This window comes from Micropterus salmoides, unplaced genomic scaffold (genome assembly GCF_014851395.1).
Source record: "Micropterus salmoides isolate LMB-PRFRI ecotype aquatic unplaced genomic scaffold, ASM1485139v1 Ms_hic_scaffold_3225, whole genome shotgun sequence".
NCBI lineage: Eukaryota > Metazoa > Chordata > Actinopteri > Centrarchiformes > Centrarchidae > Micropterus > Micropterus salmoides.
The window spans coordinates 210-6,311 of record NW_024042513.1 but is presented as its reverse complement, the minus strand read 5'-3'; the positions used below and the strand labels follow the sequence as shown (position 1 = coordinate 6,311).

At 37.4% G+C, this 6,102-nt stretch overlaps 1 long non-coding RNA gene across 1 annotated transcript; it reads left to right on the top strand.

Annotated features, from left to right (window-relative positions):
• Positions 1-5,886, top strand: LOC119884153. The gene is made up of 4 exons (XR_005440945.1): positions 1-1,914; positions 2,943-3,105; positions 3,392-5,204; positions 5,430-5,886. It is a non-coding gene; the product is annotated as an uncharacterized LOC119884153 (long non-coding RNA).
• Positions 5,887-6,102: the final 216 nt, after the last annotated feature.

Below are 6,102 nucleotides of genomic sequence, written 5' to 3'. Positions count from 1 at the left end.
CTGACTGACTGGCAGGGAAACTCAGCTATTTAACCTCAGTGGGGTCGTTTGCCAGGATCGTTGATACCGCTGGTTCGTTAGTGTTCCTGGCTGTTGTAACGACAGTCATTACAGTCGTTAGTACTACCGAGGCCGAGACTGAACGACCATCGTTGGTATCTTCACCTACCTCAGTTGGGAAGTGTTTTAGGGTATCATATATTTTTTGTGCTTTAGGACTTTTCAGCGTTTTTGAGGATTTTATATATAATTTAAATTAATTAAAAAAAGCAACAAATTTGGGAGTAGACTTTACAATTCTACATTTGTGAATGAAAAAATTAACTATTACTACTGAGCTCATCACCCTTGCTTTGCAATATCAATCCAAATGTTTATGTTTAAACTCATTTATGTATATCACACCAAAATGTCTGTATCACATTACATGAGAAAAACACATGGTCTGTAGTTTCGATATCACTTTCACAAAATGTACATGTGTTATCATCGTTATCATCTATACCAAAGCGAAGTCTAAGTAATTCTTGTTGTTCTTAATTTAGTAATTGAATCTTTATCAAATTTTGTAGGATGTTGTTTTTATTTTGTCTTTCAGGGTAAAGGTATTCAGTAAAACAATTTCTAATAAAGTGGTTAGTGCATTTTCTATCCAGAACAAAGATTCCTTGAATTGATAGTGGGCCCAATTGTGGTTGTATTGGATGATATGCCAAAGTGTTAGAAAGTCAAATTCTTGGGGTAGTGTTCTATGTAATTTAGTAAAGTCTGATTTTAAGGGTTTGAAATTATGCTTGATGCAAAATTGTTCATAATTTAAAAATTGTCCATTGGTATCCATTAAGTCAGCTATGGACCATATATTTCTCCCATACCAATCTTCAAAGAACAGAGATCTGTTGCGGTGCAAAACACATGGTGTGGGGTGAGAAGTTATGTACATATAACATTTTCCAATACAAGAGTATTTGTCTATGAAACTCTGACAATGATATAGGTAATTTGTCAACATTAAAGTTCGCTCTAAGAAGAAATTCTAAACCTCCAATTTTCTTGAATAAGGCATTTGGAATACAATGCCAAAAGAAGTTGCTGTGTTTGATCCAAGATTTTACCCAATTTATTTTTAAGGTTCCATTAAGGCAGTCAAAATCAATAACTTTGAGTCCTCCATCCTTTGTGTCTTTAACCATACTGCTCTTCTTCATATAATGTGGTCTATTTCTCCAAATGAAATTTAAATTGATTTGGTTGATAGATTTAATCAATTTGTTTGGAATGGCATTGGAATAGGCTGGGTAAATACATCTCGATAAACATTCCATCTTAGTTAGGTAAATTCGACCTAGTATTGATAAGTCCCTCTGTAGCCATATATTTAGTCTTGACTTGCATTCTTTAATTTTATTTTCTACATTCAGAAGTTTTAATTTCTGATTTAATAGGGATATTACAGATGTCTTTCAGTAGAGTGTCGTGTACAGCCAGCAATTCACACTTTTTTAAGTTTAATGTTAGGCCTAATGCTTTGGAGAATGTTTCGATTTTGGCAATAGTTGTTTAAATTTGGTATCTTTTAAGAATATTGTTGTGTCATCTGCTAGTTGGCTGAGTATAATGTCTGTTCCAAGTACATTAAGTTTTTTAATATCATTACAGTTTTTAATATAGATTGCTAGCAATCTGTGGCTAAGATGAACAGGTATGGTGAGATTTGGCAACGTTGAGGAATACCCACATTAACCTTGAATCTCAGTCCACTGATGATGGTAGTGTTATTTACGCAACCCAACCCACAACCCTCAACCCACCAGCCATTGCTTTGACTCACCGCGTCAAGTGCATCATGGGAATGATAAGCGTAAACAACACTACTATCATCAGTGGGCTGAGATCGGTGACAGCAAACAAGAGGTAAGTCCAGTATATTCTCTGTGATTTTATACGTTTTTAGTCTTTACCGAATGATCGTTGACAGTGTTTAAGCGGGGTTAGCTGTAACGGCTCGCATTAGATACCGCGATTAGCACGGAACAGCGGATTTTAGTGTATTAAATAGACTAGGACTGTTTAACATCACGTCTTCGCGTAGCGTTTGGCCAAAAACGGCTTTACGAATAGATACGCTTTCTAACAGTTTTTCTGCATGGATTTACATGCAGCAATTACAAAGTTATTAACTGTTAAAGTTTTAAAAGCATTAATAGAGAAAATATAATCGCCCATCTAACTAACTAAAATGAATCGTAAAATGCAGTAATTCTTGATAGTCTTTGTAATGTTTTACTAAAAAGTAAATACTTTGGAAATACCCAAACACAATCAGGGCTGGACATTAGAACTAACCTACTATCCAAATACAGGTAGATTTTACTTATGGCTAGTAACACTACTGTCACTTGCCAGTTTGTCCTGTTGGAATTGACTGACTACATACTGTACATTTAAATAGTTTAGGCCTGTTTTGTCGGCTATCTCCACTAATTTAAACTATTTTGTCTCATAGTAACTGATAAGCCATTAACAGTCAATAACATGTTAAAACACTGAAAACACAAGGCAAGCAAAAATATAGTCTAAAATTATAAAACCATTACCTTTTGAACTTTCAGCTAATCATATGAAATATCACATTAAAAGGTAAATCAGATAACATCCATGAAGATTCCTCAGTACTTGTGTAGTATTTTTTTTTAATTATTATTATTTTACAAAATACCTTTTTACTTCTACTTTAAGTAATATTAATAGCAGTACTGTTACTTGTGTACATGTTTTGCATCTCCTGGTCTTCCAGTGTTTAGTCCACTGTACAGTTTGAAAAGAAGAAACTAATTTGAATCTGTTTCTGTTTTATTACATCAGATAAAAAGCATAGATTTGGAGGGACAGAAGTGCAGTGTATGTGGCAGGATAATAAATAAGTAACTTATGTTTTACAGGACCCCCTGGCATACAGCTGTATGTTTCAGTGAAGGTGGTGGTGCTGAATGGTGTCTGCCTAAACAAGTACAGGTGTCGGCGAGGCAGTAACTCCTTGGAGGGCTTGCACTCACACCTGTACAATGCCATTCCCCACAGAGATGTGGAGTTATGCCATTCCAAGTAAGTATAAACCGCTTTAATATTAAAAAAAATATTGATTACACATCATTGTTCATAGGCATACTTTACCTGTATCCTCCCTGCTTTTGTGCTACCCTCTCCTCTTGTGCTTGTGTGAGCTCTATGCTGTTCACATAGCATCAACTGGGTGTATGAGATGCACACACACAAAATAGCCTATTGCGGACAAAAGACAAATTGTATGTCATGCTGCTGGGCGATGCCCACTTTGTAATCAAAATTAGTTTCTGATGTACAATAATGCATGAATGGTCATGTATTTCAGGTGTATCTGATTGCATTTGCTGTGCAGTGGAACAGCCGCATGGAATCACTCCGGGTTGCTGGTGGTCATGGCAGTCAGACGTGGTGTATGGACCCGCGGCAGATTCAGCAGGCTGAGGTGCTCTTCGGTAAAGAGCATGTCCTCAAGCCCAACTTTGCCGCTCCAATGCCCTACCCTGCTGTATACAAGGACCCAGATGAGGAGGAGCTCCTTGGAGTAGAGTATGCCACGTGCCAGTCAACCAGCTTAACTCCAAGGGATTACTATGCCCAGTAAGGTACAAAATCTTGCATTATAACAATATACATACATACTAAGTGGTCAAATACCTATAAATATCATGCATATCAAAGTTATTGATTTTGACTGCCTTAATGGAACCTTAAAAATAAATTGGGTAAAATCTTGGATCAAACACAGCAACTTCTTTTGGCATTGTATTCCAAATGCCTTATTCAAGAAAATTGGAGGTTTAGAATTTCTTCTTAGAGCGAACTTTAATGTTGACAAATTACCTATATCATTGTCAGAGTTTCATAGACAAATACTCTTGTATTGGAAAATTTTATATGTACATAACTTCTCACCCCACACCATGTGTTTTGCACCGCAACAGATCTCTGTTCTTTGAAGATTGGTATGGGAGAAATATATGGTCCATAGCTGACTTAATGGATACCAACGGACAATTTTTAAATTATGAACAATTTTGCATCAAGCATAATTTCAAACCCTTAAAATCAGACTTTACTAAATTACATAGAACACTACCCCAAGAATTTGACTTTCTAACACTTTGGCATATCATCCAATACAACCACAATTGGGCCCACTATCAATTCAAGGAATCTTTGTTCTGGATAGAAAATGCACTAACCACTTTATTAGAAATTGTTTTACTGAATACCTTTACCCTGAAAGACAAAATAAAAACAACATCCTACAAAATTTGATAAAGATTCAATTACTAAATTAAGAACAACATCTAACACTCCTTATACCCCCCAAAATGAAAGAAACGTAATGAACACCATTTACCCCTCTAAAGAATTACTTAGACTTCGCTTTGGTATAGATGATAACGATGATAACACATGTACATTTTGTGAAAGTGATATCGAAACTACAGACCATGTGTTTTTCTCATGTAATGTGATACAGACATTTTGGTGTGATATACATAAATGAGTTTAAACATAAACATTTGGATTGATATTGCAAAGCAAGGGTGATGAGCTCAGTAGTAATAGCTAATTTTTTCATTCACAAATGTAGAATTGTGAAGTCTACTCCCAAATTTGTTGTTTTTTTAAATTAATTTAAATTATATATAAAATCCTCAAAAACGCTGAAAAGTCCTAAAGCAAAAAAAAAAATATATGATACCCTAAAACACTTCCCAACTGAGGTAGGTGAAGATACCAACGATGGTCGTTCAGTCTCGGCCTCGGTAGTACTAACGACTGTAATGACTGTCGTTACAACAGCCAGGAACACTAACGAACCAGCGGTATCAACGATCCTGGCAAACGACCCCACTGAGGTTAAATAGCTGAGTTTCCCTGCCAGTCAGTCAGAACTGAAGAAGTCCTTTGGATGAGGGACGAAAGGTCTTCCAGTATCTTCAACCAAGTCCAGTTGCCCTTGACTTTAACCTTTGTTGGATTTTAAAAGCATTAATCGTTAATCATTGCCGCTCCAATGCCCTACCCTGCTGTATACAAGGACCCAGATGAGGAGGAGCTCCTTGGAGTAGAGTATGCCACGTGCCAGTCAACCAGCTTAACTCCAAGGGATTACTATGCCCAGTAAGGTACAAAATCTTGCATTATAACAATATACATACATACTAAGTGGTCAAATACCTATAATATCATGCATATTCTATCCATGACAAGTATGTATGATACAGTTCATTTTTATTTTACACATTATGAAACAAATGAACTGCAGCATTGCCATGTTGTGTTAATTAGTCTACTGTTAGTTGTTGTAACTGCCTAGACACACTGGTGATTAGTACATTACATATTTGCAGTTGAGGAAGAGCAGTCCCGTGAAGAAGAGGAGACGGCTGAACAAAGTGAGGACGAGCTGGCAGATGAGGGTGTGGTCGTGGGTGCAGAGTCAGAGCAGGATCCTATGGACACTGTCAGTGACAAACATGTCATCCTCACTCAATCAGAACAGGTGGAGGAGAAGGACAGTCCTGCTCTGCAGGATGTGCTGATGACCCAGAGCCATCTGCATCTTCCTGGGCTGGAGAAGCCTTGGCCCTGCTCCTTTTAGAACTGGCAGACAACAGTCACCTAGTGCCAGCTGACCTAAGGCTGAAGATTGGCGATTCAAGGCCATCTCTACATTCATGGCACGGGAAGAGAAGAAGGCTAACTACAGGGCCAAAGGTGAAACCCCACCAAAGAGTGCTGTCAGAAGAACCAATGCCAGCAGCTCCTACTCTGCCAGAATCCCTACCAGCTCCAGATCGACCTCAGGTTCAGTACCAGAGCTACGTCATGCAGCTGGGAAAAGGTATGGTCAGAAGCGGAGGTAAGTTGTCCAGTTCTTCATTTCACAAGTATGTGACTTTATTACAATATGTGAACATATCTGAATTTATCAGCTGGATGGTTTGAACTTAAACACAACAACACCATGTGAATTGATAGTCATACACATTGATTCTCATGAATTATAGTCATCATCACGTG